Source organism: Piliocolobus tephrosceles, chromosome 3, assembly GCF_002776525.5.
Source record: "Piliocolobus tephrosceles isolate RC106 chromosome 3, ASM277652v3, whole genome shotgun sequence".
Lineage (NCBI taxonomy): Eukaryota > Metazoa > Chordata > Mammalia > Primates > Cercopithecidae > Piliocolobus > Piliocolobus tephrosceles.
Genome location: NC_045436.1, coordinates 105,935,457 through 105,944,174, shown reverse-complemented (window position 1 = coordinate 105,944,174; position 8,718 = coordinate 105,935,457). Strand labels below are relative to the sequence as shown.

General features: G+C 43.0%; 1 pseudogene; it reads right to left on the bottom strand.

Moving 5' to 3' along the window:
• Window positions 1-7,804: 7,804 nt before the first annotated feature.
• LOC111549337 lies at window positions 7,805-8,434 on the bottom strand (annotated as a pseudogene).
• Between the last annotated feature and the right edge of the window lie 284 nt (window positions 8,435-8,718).

Sequence of the window (8,718 nt, the reverse complement as noted above, 5' to 3'; positions counted from 1 at the left end):
TTTTATTTTTTTATTTTATTTTATTTTATTTTATTTTTTTATTTTATATTTTATATTTTATTTTATTTTAATTTTAGATAGAGTCTCACTCTGTCACACAGGCTGGAGTGCCGTGATGCGATCTTGGCTCACTGTAACCATCTCAGGTCAAGCATTTCTCCTGCCTCAGCCTCCCGAGTAGCTGAGATTACAGGCATGCACCACCACGCCCAGCTAATTTTTAAAATATTTTTAGTAGAGACAGGGTTTCATCATGTTGGCCAGGCTGGTCTCAAACTCCTGACCTCAAATGATCCACCTACCTCAGCCTCCCAAAGTGCTGGGATTATAGGTATAAGCCACTGTGCCTGGCCTACAGTATTTATTTATTTATTTGATGGAGTCTCATTCTGTTGCCAGGCTAGAATGCAATGGCATGATCTGGGCTCACTGCAACCTCCGCCTCCCTAGTTCAAGCAATTCTCCTGCCTCAGCCTCCTGAATAGCTGGGACTACAGGCTCACGCCACCACACCCAGCTAGTTTTTGTACTTTTTAGTAGAGGTGGGGTTTCACCATGTTGGCCAGGATGGTCTCGATCTCTTGACTTCATGATCCGCCCACCTCAGCTTCTCAAAGTGCTGGGATTACAGGTATGAGCCACCACGCCCAGCCTACAGTCTTTTTATAAGGACATCAGTCATATTGGAGTAGGGGCCAACCCTACTCCAGTATAAATCTTTACTAATTTCATCTGCAACTACCTATTTCCAAATAAGATCATATTCTGAGGTACAGGGGGTTAAGCTTCCATCATATCTTTCTGGGGACACAATTCAACCCATAACAATTGCATAGGTCAGATAAGATACCTCTCAGGTTCAGATTCAGCCAGAGGGCTGCAGCCAGCAGATGCAGATGTTCCTCCTCTGTGTTTCTGTGGCACCTGTTTCTGTGCAGAATACCCATCTCTATCACAGCACCAGCCACAGTGTACAGTAATCATCAACCCACTTTGATTTCCCTTGGACTGCAACGCTTTCAAGGAAAAAGAGTTTGTTCAAATGCAAAGTTTGAGGACAGCTACTCGGAAAACAGATTCCAAAGAATGAAAGTCACGGTTCTGAAGTGTAGAAGTTTAGGGTTGTTTATTTAGAGAAAAGATAGAGAAGCATAACAGAATTTCAGTATCTTTCTACATGAGGCTTAGCGCATAGTTACAATGATTGGATTAGTTGAGGTGGTCTTTTTTCTCAGGAAAGGTATATTTAACATTCCACACTGAAGAGGTAACAGTCACGGGATCTTCTACATCATTTGGTCTGTTTTAGGTATGGGACAATGAAGGAAGCAGTTAATCTATAACAAAAACCAGTGATTGGAAGGGGAGGGGCCTGGTTTCTGGTCTTTTCTAGTCATTAATGGAACAACATTTATGGAAAAGAGTTAATCTATAATCTAAGAAACAGAAGTTGTAAACATGTTCTGTGTCTCAGTCTCCAGGGCTTAACTTTCCCCGGGGTGTAATAAATTCAGAGGATCCTGAAATTTTAACTTTTTTTTTTTTTTTTTTAAGATAGAGTCTCACTCTGTCACCCAGGCTGGAGTGCCGTGACGCCATCTCGGCTCGGCTCACTGTAACCACCACCTCTCAGGTCAAGCGATTCTCCTGCCTCAGCCTCCCGAGTAGCTCAGATTACAGCTGAGATTATTTGGTTTTGCATCCTCAATGCCTGGTTGTAAAATCTTCCACTTAGGGTTCACTCGCTAAATGCTTGTGGAATAAAAGTAGAATGCTTCCACTTTTGTCAGAGACGTGTGAACCAGAGCAACTCCATCTTAAATAGGAGCTATGTAAAATGAGGCCGCGACCAACTGGACTGTATTCCGAGATGGTTAAGGCATTCTAACTTACAGGATGAGATAGGAGGTTGGCACAAGATACAGGTCATAAACACCTTGCTGATAAAACAGGTTGCAGTAAACAGGCTGGCTAAAACCTACCAAAACCAATATGGCCACGAGACTGGCCTCTGGTTATCCTCACTGCTGCACTCCCACCAGCACCATGACTGTTTACAAATGCCATGGCAATGTCAGGAAGTTACCCTATATGGTCTAAAAGGGGAAGCATAAATATTCCACCCCTTGTTTAGCATATCATCAACAAATAACCATAAAAATGGGCAACCAGCAGTCTTCGGACTTCGGGGCTGCTCTGTCTATGGGGTAGCCATTCTTTTGTTCCTTTACTTTCTCAATAAACTTGCTTTCACTTTATGGACTCGGCCTGAATTCTTTCTTGTGCAAGATCGAAGAACCCTCTCTTGGGGTCTGGATCAGGACCCATTTCCTGTAACACTTTCATGGAACTGTTGTGAGTCAAGAGCCCAGCCCACTGGCATGATTCAAAAAGCATTAGCTTCCATGCCTTGGTGGCTTTTCCTCTTTGAAGGTGTAAAGACCCATTTGGAACCCCAGATTTGATACAAAGATTATTTTGAGCTGAAGGCATTTGAGATTCAACAGATGCAGAAAGAAACCTACTTGGAGCTTCTCTTATCTGACTTAAAGCAGAAACCTCTGAGAAATGAGGACTGCCATAAATTCCCTCATGAGGTGGCTTCTACTCCCAGGAGAGAGAGAAAGAGTAAATCTACTATAAATTACCTCTCCTGGGGAGTTTTATGGCCCCAAAGAAGCTGGAAACACCACTTGCCTGTATAGGCAACATTATCACACATTTTCTTATCTCCTATTTGTTCTTCTAAAACTTCGTTTGTCTTTCCTAAAGAAACCTAATTGTTTTTTCCCATAGAAGCCTTTTCGCCTCCCTCCTTTTCCCCTGCTAATTTAGATATATAACCCTTTAACTTTAACCATTTGATAAGCCAACTACTCCTTTTATTGGCTTCTGGGTGCATACAAATAAACCTTTTTCTCCTGTTTTTTTTTAGACAGAGTCGTCTTGCTCTGTCACCCAGGCTAGAGTGCAGTGGCACAATCTCAGCTCACTGCAACCTCCACCTCCCGGGTTCAAGCGATTCTCCTGCCTCAGCCTACCAAGTAGCTGGGATTATAGGTGCCCACCACCACACCCAGCTAATTTTTGTATTTTTAGTAGAGACAGGGTTTCACCATGTTGGCCTGGCTGATCTCGAACTCCTGACCTCAAGTGATCCTTCTGCCTCGGCCTCCCAAAGTGCTGGGATTACAGGTGTGAGCCACTGTACCTGGCCACTTTTTCTCCTGCTAATCATGCCAAGAATGGTATGATCATTATTACTCTCATCAGTTTCTAGCGATTTCTGTGCTATGTCTGAACCACAGGAGTCCACAGTGACCCTGTCTCCTTTACACACCAGTAACAAACAGCATATTCAAGTGCATTAATATTACAAGAAAAACCTGGAATTGTTTAGAAAAATGTTCCCTCAAAGTGGGAGGGAGCCAAGAGATAAAAGAATTTTATTTGGAAAAGTCCAGCTTGGCAAGTAGATGTGTTTATTAAGATTTACATACAGGGCACTCCTGGACAGCAGCAGGACTGCTCTAGAGATCTGTGCCACCTCCCATCTTTAAACTATTTTTAAGCTAATTTTCTGGCTCTTTGCCTACTGTGTTTGAGTGATGAGACTGTTTTTCTTGGTAGGTTCTCAGACACTCCCCAGGATGCTTAGGTTCTCAGGGATACCTGTTCCTCAGCTGCACACCATGGCCTTGGCTCACTACCTGGTCTTCAAGGTTCAAGAAGCAGGCGTGCACCCTTCAGTAACCTGGTGCAGAGCCCATCACACTACAATTTAAATGTGTACGTAGGAATAATGCATCCCAAAGGGTTAGCATGAATTATTTCCTGATGAGGAAACGTTTTAATGAACCTTTTTTTTTTTGGCTTTTCTTTATTTTCTACTTTTTCGGCAGTGAATATTAGTTTTATGATAAGAAAGCTCTTTCCTCTCAATAAATATTAATTTTAAAACAAAAAAATTAAAAGTTACAAGATAGCAATATCCTCTAGATCACTCTTTTGCTAGTATTTTTGTCTTTTTTTAACCTTCAGTTCAGATTTGACATTGCTGGTGAAGCACTTACATGTGTTCAGCATTCCTTGCTCTTTGGATGGCTATGTAGGTAGCAGAAGGGAAGGTCTTTCTTTGGGATTTTGCAGTCTCTGCAGGGGTTCAACATTTGCTTCCCAACCTGAATCAGAGCTTATTTTATTTTAGTGTTTTGCAATTGCACAGCTAATCACTACTTGTTATGTAAGCTCAGCTATGGGAATTATTTTTATTAGGCATAGCTCCTATTCATGAAGGATAGAATAATTTTTTTAAAAAGAAATTAGTACAATGGTGTAGGGAAGAAAGAGTAATATTTTTTCCTTGCTTGTTGCAAGGTTCATGGCTTACACCCCATAACAAAAAACAAATTAACATGAGAAAAGTGTAACAAATTTATTTAACCAAAGTTGTATGTGACATGCAGCCTTCAGAAATGAAGACCCCAAAAATGGAGGAAACTGTGTATTTTTATGTTTAGGTTTGATGAAAAGTGGATACTTGTGGAGAAACATGATTGGATAAGGGGTATGATCTAACAGTAATAAACTGGGGGACTTAACAAGGGCTTTGTGTTCAGATTTATCTTGGTGTCTCTGTGTCTTCATTCCGTTTTTCTGGCTGTCACATGAAGGTCTTATAACTGAGAAACAAAAAAGAAATCCTAAGTCCCCCAGCTGACTGAATGGACACTCTTTTGGCCAAGAGAACCCCAGAGAAACCTTGAACACTGAGTTCCCGGACATGACAGGATGGAAAGTCAGACACACCTTGTATTAGTTCATTTTCATGCAGCTAATAAAGACATACCCAAAACTGGGAACAAAAAGAAGTTTAATTGGACTTACAGTTCCACATGGCTGGGGAGGTCTCAGAATCACGGTGGCAGGTGAAAGGAACTTCTTACATGGCAGTGGCAAGATAAAAATGAGGACGAAGCTAAAGTAGAAATCCCTGATAAACCCATCAGATCTTGTGAGAGTTATTCACTATCACGAGAATAGCATGGGAAAGACTGGCCCCCGTGATTCCATTACCTCCCCCTGGGTCCCTCCCACAATACATGGGAATTCTGGGAGATACACTTCAAGCTGAGATTTGGGTGGGGAGACAGCCAAACCATATCAATCCACCCCTGGCCCCTCCAAACCTCATGTCCTCACATTTCAAAACCAATCATGCCTTCCCAACAGTCCCCCAAAGTCTTAACTCATTTCAGCATTAACCCCAAAGTCAACAGTCCAAAGTCTCACCTGAGACAAGGTGAGTCCCTTCTGCCTATAAGCCTGTAAAATCAAAAGCAAGCTAGTTATTTCCTAGATACAATGGGGGTACAGGTATTGGGTAAATACAGCTGTTCAAAATGGGAGAAGTTGGCCAAAACAAAGGGGTTACAGGGCCCATGCAAGTCTGAAATCCAGCAGGGAAGTCAAATTTTAAAGCTCCAAAATAATCTCCTTTGATTCCAAGTCTCACATCCAGGTCATGCTGATGCAAGAGGTGGGTTCCCATGGTCTTGGGAAGCTCTGCCCTTGTGGCTTTGCAGTGTACAGACTCCCTTCTGGCTGCTTTCACAGGCTGGCATTGAGTGTCTGCAGCTTTTCCAGGTGCATTGTGCAAGCTGTTGGTGGATCTACCGTTCTGGGGTCTGGAGGATGGATGGTGGTCCTCTTCTAACAGCTCCATGAGGCAGTGCCTCAGTAAGGACTCTGCATGGGGACTCTGACCCCACATTTCCTTTCTGCACTGCCCTAGCAGAGGTTCTCCATGAGGGCCCCGCCCCATCCTTGCAGCAAACTTTTGCCCGCACATCCAGGCATTTCCATACATCTTCTGAAATCTAGGTGGAGGTTCCCAAACCTCAATTCACAACTTCTGTGCACCTGCAGGCTCAACACCATGTGGAAGCCGCCAAGAATTGGGGCTTCTGCCCTCTGAAGCCACAGCCTGAGCTCTATGTTGGCCCCTTTCAGCCACAGCTAAAATGGCTGGGACACAGGGCACCAAGTCCTTAGGGTGCACACAGCACAGGGACCCTAGGCCTGGCCCACGAAACCATTTTTTCCTTCTGGGCCTCCAGGCCTGTGATGGAAGGGGCTGTGTGAAGGTCTCTGACATGGCCTGGAGACATTTTACCCAAGGTCTTGGGGATTAACATTAGGCTCCCTACTACTTATGCAAATTTCTGCCAGCTTGAATTTTTCCCCAGAAAAAGGGTTTTTCTTTTCTATTGTATAGTCAGCCTTCAAATTTTCTAAACTTTTATGCTCTGCTTCTCTTAAAAAACTGAATGCCTGTAACAGTATCCAAGTCACCTCTTGAATGCTTTGCTGCTTAGAAATTTCTTCCACCAGATACCCTAAATCATCTTTCTCAAGTTCAAAGTTCCACAAATCTCTAGGGCAGGGACAAAATGCTGCCAGTCTCTTTGCTAGAACATAACAGGAGTCACCTTTGCTCAAATTCCCAACAAGTTCCTCATCTCCATCTGAGACCACTTCAGCCTGGACCTTACTCTCCATATTGCTATCAGCATTTTGGGCAAAACCATTCAACAAGTCTCGAGGAAGTTCCAAACTTTCCCACATTTTCCCATCTTCTGAGCCCTCCAAACTGCTCCAACATCTGCCTGTTACCCAGTTCCAAAGTTGCTTCCACATTTTCAGGTATCTTTTCAGTGATGTCCCACTCACTCTACTAGTACCAATTTACTGTATTAGTTTGTTTTCATTCTGTAGATTAAGACATACCCAAAACTGGGAACAAAAAGAGGTTTAATTGGACTTACAGTTCCACATGGCTGGAGAAGCTTCAGAATCATGGCGGCAGGTGAAAGTTACTTCTTACATGGTAGTGGCAAGAGAAAAATGAGGAAGAAGCTAAAGTGGGGCCGGGCTCAGTGGCTCACGCTTGTAATCCCAGCACTTTGGGAGGCCAAGGTGGGTGGATCATGAGGTCAGGAGTTCAAGACCAGCCTGGCCAACATAGTGAAACCCCGTCTCTACTAAAAATACAAAAATTAGCTGGGCATGGTGGTGGGTGCCTGTAATCCCAGCTACTCGGGAGGCTGATGCAGGAGAATTGCTTGAACCCGGAAGGTGTAGGTTGCAGTGAGCCAAGATTGTGCCACTGCACACCAGCCTGGGCGACAGAGCTAGACTCCATCTCAAAAAAAAAAAAAAAAAAAAAGCTAAAGCAGAACCCCGATAAACCCATCAGATCTCTTGAGACGTATTCACTATCACAATAATAGCATAGCATGGGAAAGACTGGCCCCCATGATTCGATTACCTCCCCCTGGGTCCCTCCCACAACACCTGGGAATTCTGGGAGATACAATTCAAGTTGAGATTTGGTGGGGAGGCACAGCCAAACCATATCATGCCTCATTATACCCCCTCCCTCGCTAACCACCATTAGACTTTTTTCCCTAAGTATTAAACAGAAACCAGCCCTTTCGAAAGACTCATTCCACCCTTTGTTTAACCAACACCCTGACACTGACTGTCCCTTTTGCAGTTTCCACAAAACAACCAACTAGCATTCCTTCGTAATAAGAGATCACCAACCATGGGCTGGTTCTTTTTTGTTGTTGTTTTTCACTCAGATCAAGTTTCCATGTATTCAAAAAATAAATAAAAGTTTAAAAAGTTGTCTCACTAACTTTAGTTTCAAAACTGACTGACATCAGGCATTTCTTATTGTCAAAGTCCACCCTTCAGAGAAGATAAGAAATTTCTGAAGTCTACCTTTGGATTCTTTTGGGATTCATTCTAAGGAACATTTTTTACAAGAAAAATCTGGAATTATGTAGAAAAACATTTCCCCAAACTGGGAGGGAGCCAACATTTCATTGAGAGAAACGTTTCTTTGTTTTGCTCACATTCTTTGAGGAGCAAGAAAATACTAACTCTCCAGATGTAGGTGTTCTGAAATCAATATTGGGCTCTTGCCTTTGGAATCAGACATCTCATGATTTGGGTTTGCAGTCCTTCCCTTTGGTGTCTTCAGGCTGAGTTTACTTGTAGGAGTACTAGGATTGCTCTTCAATGCTGATAGAAAGCTTCTGCTCTTACCATGATGTTTCACTGTTCTGTGGCATGTTTTACAAATAATCAACAATACACTTTTGGAGTCTCTGAACTTTTCCACAATTTTTGCTTCTTTAAAACTGAGTGTATAATTTCATGCTTCTCGATTAATCAGTTTCTGTATTTTGGGTGTCAATGTGGCTTTGGGTTTGAGACACATTCAAAAGTTATCCAGAATCAACAACTGCAAACAGTATGGACATGTTTCTTCAAAGTGCTCTTATCATAGGAGATAGCAGGCTTGGCCCTGGCAGCTGTTGTGCAGTTCCTGCTCTGAAGCTTCAAGGTAGTGCTTCTGTGTCATGGCCGTCACTGCCACTTCCTTGTCACAGGGACCTGGTGAGAAAACACGGCATCAGAAGTTGGCTTCCACCATGGGGTGGTTCTTGCCAGCCTAAGGAGGATGTGCAGTGAGGATTTTCATGTCTCAGCTTCACACTTTTTTTTGTTTTTTTGTTTTCTTGTTGTTCTCATTCACTCTGTTTCCCAGGCTATAGTGTAGTGGCATGATCACAGCTCACTGCAGTCTCCCCAGCTAATTTTTGTATTTTTTGTAGAAATGGGGTTTTGTCATGTTGCCCAGGCTGG